This window comes from Lacerta agilis, chromosome 6 (genome assembly GCF_009819535.1).
Source record: "Lacerta agilis isolate rLacAgi1 chromosome 6, rLacAgi1.pri, whole genome shotgun sequence".
Lineage (NCBI taxonomy): Eukaryota > Metazoa > Chordata > Lepidosauria > Squamata > Lacertidae > Lacerta > Lacerta agilis.
Window position 1 is genome coordinate 7,505,170 of NC_046317.1, and position 11,361 is coordinate 7,516,530.

Sequence of the window (11,361 nt, forward strand, 5' to 3'; positions counted from 1 at the left end):
AATACAAAAACGAACCCAAAAAAGGGGGGAGTTTTTAATATACTCTGTGTGTGTGTGTGTGTGTGTGTGTGTGTATTATTATTATTATTATTATTATTATTATTATTATTTGAAATCAAATCGAGGATGGTTATCGCTGTGTCTGGAGGTTGGAGCCGTTCCTGAGGGCTAGGGTTGCATCAATGACTGGGAGACTACGTGACCAGAAGGAGGAGACGACGGAAGAAGATTGGAAGAAATTTAAATTACAGTGGTGCCTCGCTAGACGAAAATAATTCGTTCTGCGAGTATCTTCGTCTAGCGATTTTTTCATCTAGTGAAGCACCAATACAAAGTAGCAGTTTTTGCAATGGAAAAAAAATTTTTTTTTTCCGTCTTGCGAGGCAGCCCCATTGACTTTTTCATCTTGCGGGGCAGCCTTCCACTAGCGAATGCCTTTCGTCTAGCGAGTTTTTTGTCTAGCGAGGCATTCGTCTAGTGGGGCACCACTGTATATCTTAAAAAAATATTGTAATATAGAGTAACTTGATACCTTAGAAAGGAAATTTAAGGCTAACAGCATAAAATTAGGATTTTGAGTTAAGAAATAAGTGTAAGAAATAATGGAGAATTGAGAAAGATGCTTATATAATCAATGATGTTGAATAAATTTGGTCAATAAACTGCCAAAGATATATTACAAGGAAATTTAGCAGAAAGGGAATGAAGGAAGTCACCATACAATGTTAATAGAAGATGGGATATACAAAAATATGCTTTTTTCTTTTTTTTTAATGTTTTTTTAGTGTTTGAGGGAAAGCTCTCATCAACTCAGGCCTCCCCAGCAGTGGCAGAGGAAGGGGGTACGGTAGGCGTGGGCCGCCCCTTGTGTCACCACTGAGGGGGTGTTACTAAATACTGGGCAGCACTCACCGCGGGGCCTGCAGTGTGCCCGAGCCACGCATCTCTCCTGGGAGAGATGCGGTGGCTTTGACATGTGCAGCCTCCGCGCTGCCCAAACAGTTCGCCCACTGCCCACCCACCCCCCAGCTGTGGGGCGGCTGAGTGGGAGGAGGCAGGCAGACTCCTGCCGCATGGTACGCCAGCCCAGGCACCCGTGCGGCTTCCTCCGCCACTGCTCCCCCGTGGGTGCTGCCATTTTCAGTCTCCCCTGCACTCGCCCACCTAAATAGATAAATAAATAAATGGGACCAAACCAAGCAACCCAAGGCAAAACAAAAGAAATTACCCATCGGTTGGGCTTGGGGGATGGGTGGGTCTGATCCGCAGTAGCAGGCTCCTGGGGCTTAGCTGTCCAGGGATCGATGCAGCAGCTGTGGTCCTGGGGGGAACACGGGGGGCACTGTGGTCTAAACCACTGAGCCTCTTGGGCTCGCCAATCAGAAGGTCGGCGGTTCGAATCCCCGCAATGGAGTGAGCTCCCTTTGCTCTCTCCTGGCTTCTGCCAACCTAGCAGTTTGAAAGCACGCCAGTGCAAGTAGATAAATAGGTACCACTGTGGCGGGAAGGTAAACGGCATTTCCATGCAGGGGCGTAGCAAGGGGGTGGGCCGCCCCATGTTCCATAATGGAGGGGGTGACAAATTATCAAGGAACAATTACTGCCCTACAAGGGCGGTTCATAAAAAACTTTTTTTGGGGGGGGGAATGCCTGCTCCAAAGGTCTTATCTTACTATACTAGGGATTATATAGCTATATATGAAATTTCATGCATATTGGTTAATATCTTGACCCTCCTCCACCAAAATAGCTGTTTACTTGGCTGTTTTCCTATGTCGTGAAGGCTGAAATTTCAGTTCAGTGGAGCACTTACTGTTCCCAACCCTAACCCTGTGGAAAGCCATCTAATTAGACTTTAATTTGAGTCTGAGATGTTTTAGGAGGTAATTTAATTTTTGTTTGAATTTACACCAGTGTTATGTATCTGATGTTAGCCACCCTGAGCCCGACTTCGGCCGGGGAGGGCGGGATATAAATAAACGTTTTTTATTATTATTTCTTGTTATTATTCCTTTGTAAGAAAATATGAAATAATGTAAAACCATTTTTGCAGGGGGGGGGATCAATTGGGGGGTTGACAAGAAATTTTCCACACCAGGTACCACCTGACCTTCCTACGCCTCTGTTTGCATGTGCTCTGGTTTCCATCATGGTGTTCCCTTGCACCAGAAGCAGTTTAGTCAAGTCGGCCAGATGACCTGGAAAGCTGTCTGTGGACAAACGCCATCTCCATTGATCTGAACGCCATCTCCATTGATCTGAAGTGAGATGAGCACCACACCCCATAGTCGCCCTTGACTGGACTTAACCTTCCAGGGGTCCTTTACCTTACCTTTACCTGCGGGAAGCAGCATCAGGAGCCACTGTGCTCCCTCTCCCATACATCACCGGTCTCGGCTCTCGGCCCCTGTCTTCATGACAGTGGGTTGTCAACCCTAGATGTTCACATCTTTCTTTACTAGAAAAATGTTGGTAGAATGACCGCTCCCCACATCAAATGGGGGGCATACTTTGCATGATCGCATGCAGCACCCCCCCCCCCCAGGCTGGATACCTGGAGGTTCCTGCCCAACCTCGGAACTCAACCAATCCTGGTGGGGGAAACCTTGCCAGGGGAATTGGCCAGGTAAGGGGTGGGACTTCCCTACCCACACAATATGAGGGTGGAACTTACCTGGGAGATCACAGTCGGCTTCAGAGCGTCTCCCACCTCGCCCTCCCTCAGTTAAGCTTTTTTTTTTTGCAGGTTAACTTCTTCTTCACAGGTATGCTGGCGCTGCTATGTATTGGTTGCTGTTTAAGGACCATAAAGGAATTTTCCTGCTTTGGCAGGTTTTGCCTTCGCCGTAGCAAAACCTCACAACTTTGGCGGTTTCAGGCCTTGGGCGGAATCCTTTAGTCTTTCTTCCCTAAAAGGGGGGGGGGCGTGAAGCGGTGACCCATGCCCACCCCCACCCCACGGCGATCCCAGGGTTCCCCATTAAAGGGGCTGTTTTGAGGGGAGTAATTGGCCATACACCAAGAGGCTGCCATTGGTCTCCCCCGTGTTGCGGCAAATTCGGGGACGTTCTCTCTGCTTGAACAAATGTTCTCCAGAGCTACTCCAATCTCCACTCAATCTGGATAACCCCACATCCCCAGCTGGGGACTGGGAGGGATAAACGGCCAAGGCCTAAGCCAAGGTCTCCCTACACCTGAATCTTAAATAAAGTTGTGGCCAATTTTAAACCCATAACACAGAGTCGTGTGTCTTTATTCCACGCGGGAGCTGACCTGGGGTTGGGAGGGTCTCCGTTTGTCTATGCAAATATAGATACATCAAATTTGTCATGGCATCTTTCTGTTCGTTTGCTTAAAGAAGGTAGGATTCCAGGAAGGCACTGAGTAATTTTTTTCTTTCTGAAAATGGGGCAGTAGGCCAAATAAGTTTGGGACCCTCTAGGCCACATGAGAGATTTTACTTTCTTGGGCTCCATGATCACTGCAGATGGTGACAGCAGTCACAAAATTAAAAGACGCTTGCTTCTTGGGAGGAAAGCAGTGACAAACCTAGGCAGCATCTTAAAAAGCAGAGACATCACCTTGCCGACAAAGGTCCGTATAGTTAAAGCTATGGTTTTCCCAGTAGTAATGTATGGAAGTGAGAGCTGGACCATAAAGAAGGCTGATCGCCGAAGAATTGATGCTTTTGAATTATGGTGCTGGAGGAGACTCTTGAGAGTCCCATGGGCTGCAAAAAGATCAAACTTATCCATCCTTAAATAAATCAGCCCTGAGTGCTCACTGGAAGGACAGATCCTGAAGTTGAGGCTCCAATACTTTGGCCACATCATGAGAAGAGAAGACTCCCTGGAAAAGACCCTGATGTTGGGAAAGATGGAGGGCACAAGGAGAAGGGGACGACAGAGGATGAGATGGTTGGACAGTGTTTTCGAAGCGACTAGCATGAGTTTGGCCAAACTGCGGGAGGCAGTGGAGGATAGAGGTGCCTGGCGTGCTCTGGTCCATGGGGTCACAAAGAGTCGGACACGACTGAACGACTGAACAACAACAAGAACAAGGCCAAATGGTGGAAGCTAGGGGGTGACATTTCAGAGGAGGGGTGACGTTGGTCTGGATACACATAATGAAGCATGTTTGACTAGACTGTTTTGCTAAATTGCCTGCCTCAGCAGCCCGATTCTTACCCAAAGGTGGATAAAATAGAAACTTGAGGTGGCAAACTAGTCAAAGGCAATATATATTAATTACCGGTACATTATTTACAGCAGTTTATTCCCACTCCACCCCCCAAACCATTCACTTTATCCTACGTCGGGACCCAGTTCCCCTTTGTTCAGATTTGCTAGGCTTTGAGTGAACAAATACAATGCTTTTCTTGGCCTTGCGTTTGGTATGTCTTGGCCTCAGCTTTGGGCTAAAAGTTCAGAACTTTTAGAACGGGAATTAATGGTGAAAAGGGCAAAGCAAATGTTTTGCATAAGAGTTACTCTTATTAGGGAAGTTTTTAATGTGTGATATTTTTGTATTTGATTTCTGTTGGAAGCCGCCCAGAGTGGCTGGGGAAATCCAGCCAGATGGGCGGGGTACAAATAATAAATATTATTATTATTATTATTATTATTATTATTATTATTATTATTATGGCAGATGTTTATGCTGACCTAGCAGCCTTCTCTAAATCAAGGAAGCTTTCTACTAGGGTACTGCAAGAATCTTCTGATTCAGTGGTTGAGAATGAGCTGAGATTCACTCTGGGCCAATTCAGACCTGACCCTTGAATCCAAATCAGAATTCAGAAATCCAAATGGGAAACCAAAATGGCTGTAACTTTTTTTTCCCTAACACAACGAAGGAATACAGGGTTTTGGACAAGTTCTTGTTGTAGTGCTTCCAGTGAAATCTAGTCCCGTTTTTGGGCATCCAGTAACTAATTCTACGTATGAAGTTTCATATCAATCATTAACTGAAGAGATATGCATGAAAACCTTGAACACTATCCCAGGAAGCCTCAGCTTCCCTCACTTCCAGTTGTGGCTTTCCAGCTGAGAACGAATCTTTTCTTCCTTATGCAAAAGTTCAAATCTGTCCACTTGTTTTTCAGTAAGCATTGATTGATTATTTAATTTTAATCTCCATACCACTTAATATATTAAAAATGTCTCCAGGCAGGGTACAAAAAAGGAGCAACAACAGGAAACTTAAAACAAAACATTACGAAAACATTACAGTCACATATAAAAAGCTTACATTAATGCAAATGTAAATATATATAAATAAATATAATTTCATTTTCTTTCTGACATACCCACCCTCTCAACCTCCAGGTTCTCACACAGGGTCCAAACAAACTTTCCGCTCACCCACAAAAGTCTCACAGAAGATTTTCTGAGAACAGTGGAACCACCCTAGTATCTCACTCTGAAATTGCTTTTTATGGGCAGGCTGAAGGTGGGTGATGCTCAGGTTGCCTACAGCTGTGTTCCAGGTGCAGCACGTTTGTTGAGGTTCCCAGGTGATCCAAAGGATGGGGGAAGGGTCCCCCTCCACTCACAGCTCTTTTTTCACCCTCTGTCATCTCTTCCTCCTCTTCTTCCTGCAGCCCCGGTACCACCACCCAAACATACATACTTCACTAAATTAGTGATTTAAAAGGTAAAGGTAAAGGGACCCCTGACCATTAGGTCCAGTCATGTCCGACTCTGGGGTTGCGGTGCTCATCTCGCATTACTGGCCGAGGGAGACGGCGTACAGCTTCCGGGTCATGTGGCCAGCATGACAAAGCCGCTTCTGGCGAACCAGAGCAGCGCACAGAAACGCTGTTTACCTTCCCGCTGGAGCGGTACCTATTTATCTACTTGCACTTTGGCGTGCTTTTGAACTGCTAGGTTGGCAGGAGCAGGGACCGAGCAACGGGAGCTCACCATGTCACAGGGATTCGAACCACCGACCTTCTGATCGGCAAGCCCTAGGCTCTGTGGTTTAACCCACAGCGCCACCCACGTCCCTCCTCCACCCGTGTCCCTCAACAGCATAAAACAACAGCATAGAAACACCAAAGCCATTTAACTTCTTCATAAGGACTTCAACAAGCTATCAATAGCTCGACTTTTAACATTTAATGTCATAGAATCCTAGAGTTGGAAGAGACCACAAGGGCCATCCAGTCCAACCCCCTGCCAAGCAGGAAACACCATCAAAGCATTCCTGACAGATGGCTGTCAAGCCTCCACTTAAAGACCTCCAAAGAAGGAGATTCCACCACACTCCTTGGCAGCAAATTCCACTGTCAAACAGCTCTTACTGTCAGGAAGTTCTTCCTAATGTTTAGGTGTAATCTTATTTCTTGTAGATTGAATCCATTGCTCCGTGTCCGCTTCTCTGGAGCAGCAGAAAACAACATTTCTCCCTCCTGTATATGACATCCTTTTATATATTTGAACATGTGTACAGAATTACATAACCATATCCACTAAAATCCACTAAAAGGTGGTCCTAATGGAAAAGGAGAAGGCAACAGTCACCAGGCCCTTTGGAAAAGGTAAGAATGTGCAGCCCTTACTCCCCCCCCCCCACCAGCTCTTCAGAATGATCTGGTCGGCAAATCACATTGCCAATGAGGGGTTTTTATCCCATTTTTGCTTCCAGGGAGAAGCATCAGGAATGTGACTTTTGCTGTTTCGTGCATGACACATTAATTCAACACGTGTTCAAGCCTTTGGCACCAAGAACATGACTGGGAGTTGATTTTTAATCAATGCTCCTTTATTTTCTCTATCTTTCCAGTTGTACTCTATGCTGCCATTGAACCGTCAAATGAGCAAATAAAAAACACCCAACACATCTAGATATAGCTTGTTTATGTCAGGAAAAACTGAAGGGGTTGATGGGCAAGAGAAAGGCAAGTTCTCAAAGCACTTACACCCCAGTAGACTTTCTGAGTTCAGCAATACTACTCTGGTGTAAGGAGTAGCTTGACGTTGCCAGGCCCAGTTACATAAACAGGGCTAGTAAACAAAAATGTTCCCTCTGTCCTAATTAGATGCAGGCATTTCCCTTGCAGAGACTTAAATGTTCTGGAATGAAGTTCAGAACATTTTTTTGGAAACATTAAAATCGTTTGTTTCCAGATTTATTTATTTATTGGACTACTCCTGGGAAATGGACCCACTTTCTGCATGGTTCTTCCACTAAGCTACAGTTTTGACCAGGGCTGCTTTCATGGAGCTTGTAGCTCTGAACAGCTGCTCCAACCACACTGGCTTAACAAACATTTCCAGTTCCAAGAGCTGTGCTGAGTACCTTTAAAGACCTGAAAGGACCAAATTATTTGAAGAAACATCTCCTCTCACATGATCCTACCTATCTACTCAAGCTTTTGAAGGAGTCTCTGCTCTGTCTGTCCCATCCTCACCATCAAAGGTGTAATTGGTGGGCATGTGAAGGAGAAGCTTCTCTGTTATGCCACTGAAGTTGTGGGACTACCTGTACATGGAGATCAGATTAGTCCCGTTTCTCATCTCATCTAGATTCCTGGTGAAAGGGTTACAACTTAAGTCTGATTGGCTTTTTAACTAATTGTTGCTAACTCATGCTGCTTTGTTATCTGAATTGCAGTTTTGAGGGAGTTGGAGAAGGCAAGACTTATTAGGAACGGTTGAAGGAGCTGGGTATTTTTAGCCTGGGAAAGAGGAGACTGAGAGGAGATATGATGTTGTTGTTGTTGTTGTTGTTTAGTCATGTCCAACTCTTCATGACCCCATGGACCAGAGCACGCCAGGCACTTCTGTCGTCCACCGCCTCCCGCAGTTTGGTCAAACTAATGTTAGTAGCTTTGAGAACACTGCTCAACCATCTCTACCTCTGTCGTCCCCTTCTCCTTGTGCCCTCCATCTTTCCCAACATCAGGGTCTTTTCTCTTCTCATGAGGTGGCCAAAGTATTGGAGCCTCAGCTTCAGGATCTATCCTTCCAGTGAGCACTCAGGCCTGATTTCCTTCAGAATGGATAGGTTTGATCTTCTTGCAGTCCATGGGACTCTCAAGAGTCTCCTCCAGCACCATAATTCAAAAGCATCAATTCTTCGGCAATCAGCCTTCTTCATGGTCCAGCTCTCACTTCCATACATCACTACTGGGAAAACCATAGCTTTAACTATACAGACCTTTGTCGGCAAGGTGATGTCTCTGCTTTTTAAGATGCTGTCTAGGTTTGTCATCGCTTTTCTCCCAAGAAGCAGGTGTCTTTTAATTTCGTGACTGCTGTCACCATCGCCAGTGATCATGCAACCCAAGAAAGTAAAAACTCTGCCTCTATTTCTTCCCCTTCTATTTGCCAGAAGGTGATGAGAACAGTGGCTATGATCTTAGTTTTTTTTAAGTTGGGCTTCAGACCACTGCCTTGTTGTGGCGAAGGGGCTTGAATAATTCAGAGAAGCTATGTGCTATACAGTGCAGGGCCACCCAAGACAGACAGGTCATAGTAGAGAGTTTTGACTAAACGTGATCCACCTGGAGCAGGAACCGGCAAGCCACTCCAGTATCCCTGCCAAGGAAACTCCATGGAGATATGATAGCCATCTTCAAATATCTCAAGGGCTGTCACATGGAGGATGGAGCAAGCTTGTTTTCTCCTGCTCTAGAGGGTAGAACCCAAACCAATGGATTCAAGCTACAAGAAAGGAGATTCCAACTAAGCATCAGGAATAACTTTCTGACAATAAGAGCTATTCAACAGTGGAACGTTCTCCCTCTGGAGGTGGTGGATTCTCCTTCTTTGGAGGTTTTTAAGCAGAGGTTGGATGGCCATCTGTCTCGGATCCTTTAGCTGTGATTCCTGCATTACAGAATGTTGGAATAGAAGACCATTTTGGGTCACTTCCAACACTACAATTCTATGATTAGTCTGTTGTACAGTATAGCTATTTACTTTCCCTTTTGACCATCTTAGTATAGCCATTCTGAGCCCCTTTTTTCCCCTCTACCCAAAATCTCCTTTAACATAAACAATTTTCAACAGTACACAGCCATGACTTCTTTCACCATTCTTGGATGGGAGCAGTTAGTGTAAGTGTTTCCAGTTGAGCAACCACCCCCCAGGCAATATTTGGAACATGCCCATCTTCTTATTTTTGAAGAACAGGCACATCGGTGCAAATAGGAGTCAAAGAACCCAACATTCGTGGGTGTCTCTTTCTGAATGATATTGGAAAATGAGCATTAAACCTGCTGTATCTCAAGCCAAATAGACATTTTTGTAAAGTCAACTGGCCAACATTAATGCTGCAGTGCAGGAAGAAACATCACGGACAGAATAATTGCAACACATAGGAAGAATAAGGACATAGCTTGAGTGCCTCACCTGTAGTTTAATAATGTGTTGATACAAATGGAAGTTGTTAATATTGCAGTTGTTGTATAAGGGATTGTTATCTTGACTGGAATGTAATTAAAATTAATAAGAATTTGGAATGCAGAAATAAAGAAAATCACCAAACCATCAATTCTAGCATGTGGAGGGCCACCTAGATTATATAATTTGTTATCTGAATGATTGGTATTAGCAATTGTATTATAATTTGGCATTGTTGTAAAGAGGCTATTATTGGACTGTAATTGAAAACTAATAAAAATTTATTATAAAAAACACACACATTAATGCTGCAGTTTGCACTTATGGAACACTGGTAGGAATCTCTGCAAAAATGAATAGCACAGCTATAAATTGCTCATCCACAGCTCATAAAATAGGCCATGCTTGCCAGCTTCCCTCAGGTGGTGGTTATAAGGCACCATTATAAGCTAGCAAATGGTCAGTTATTTTGTTTACATGTTTAACAACATGGGGGCAATTCGATTCCACAAGTCTTTGATTACACACTGGAGCAGGTTGAAGATAATACAGTGAAAACCAATCCCCGAACATGTGATCTGACCCGTAAAATGTCCGCCCTGTAAAGCTATAATAATCTTTTCCAGTTCTATATACTCTTGTTATTGAATACCTACCAAAAACAAACAAACAAACGCTCTTGCATTGCTTGCAGACATGAACTTGTTTATACTTCCCCAAAACTAAAATCACTCAATTATGGGTTTAACCGAGTTAATACAATTAATTGTGGGAGCTAATTGCTAGGTCCGGTAGAAATTATAGGTGGCCATTGGGGCAGTTGGCAATTACTCGGTTGCCATTATGTGCTTGGTGATTAATTCTCAGCTGTGTTGTGAATAGATCCCCTGAATAAAATAATCCTGCAAGAGCAGCAGTTTACAGAAGACAGACCTGACCTCTGCTGCTCTGCAAAGGGGTTTTGGAAGGGGAAACGTAAAATCAAACTAGCAAACATGGAGTTTCATGTGCAAAAAGCAAGGAGCTGAACTGTTAAGGACCAAGTTGCTTGAACACCAAGACGACATTTTAGCCTTAATTGTATTGTGTGTTAAGACCCCAAGAAATAAAGACGGAATTGACACGGAATTTAGTTTAAGGTTATTGGCATAATTTTGGCCACAACTTTATTGATTACAAATCATGAGTGCTTTGCTTAGGCATTGGTTCCCAACAAGCTGCACATGACCTTAGCGGGCAGAACTGATGCCTGGACACCGGCAGAGGTCAGTAAGGTAAACATTGGCCCAGGTTCAGACTCAAGCTCACCCCAAATGCTCCCAGGGGCTCTGGCGTGGCCCTAACCCCTGGAAGGGGATCGGACAAAAGCAAGGCGAGCCCCTGGATTCCTTTAACGGAATACCCTTTCGCGCATTGGAGGGGCAGGTGTGACAACCTGCCCTCCCCTCCACATTGAACCAAGGCCTAACCGCCAAACCTTACAAAGTTGTGACGATTTGCGACGCGGCAGGCGAAACCCAAGTGGCATCAGCCAAATGGGAAAATTCCTACCGGGCCTCTGTCCCAAAAACAGATGACCCACGGTGGCATAGCAAGGTCGTAATGGACCCTAAATATAGGGAAGGTGGGCGGGTGATGCGATGCCTGAGGCAAAAAAGAGGAAGCTCAACGCAACATGTAGCGGTATGTAAAGGTCCCTCGGTTACTGCATGAAACGATCCTATTGGCCAGAATTACTACAGCAACCGAGGGACCATCAATCAGGTTGTTGTGGCTATCCAATCGCTCCCACCCACATAAGCAGTGAGGTCAGTCCTGATGATCTCACCGCAGCACATGCTCTCTGTGAGGAGGACATGATTTGTGGACAGGCTGTGGCAAGCTACTCAGTTGTAAGAGGAAGGCAGCATCTCTCTCTCTCTCTCTCTCTCTCTCTCTCTCTCTCTCTCTCTCTCTCTCTGTGTGTGTGTGTGTGTGTGTGTGTGTGTGTGTAAGAGAGAGAGAGAGATAG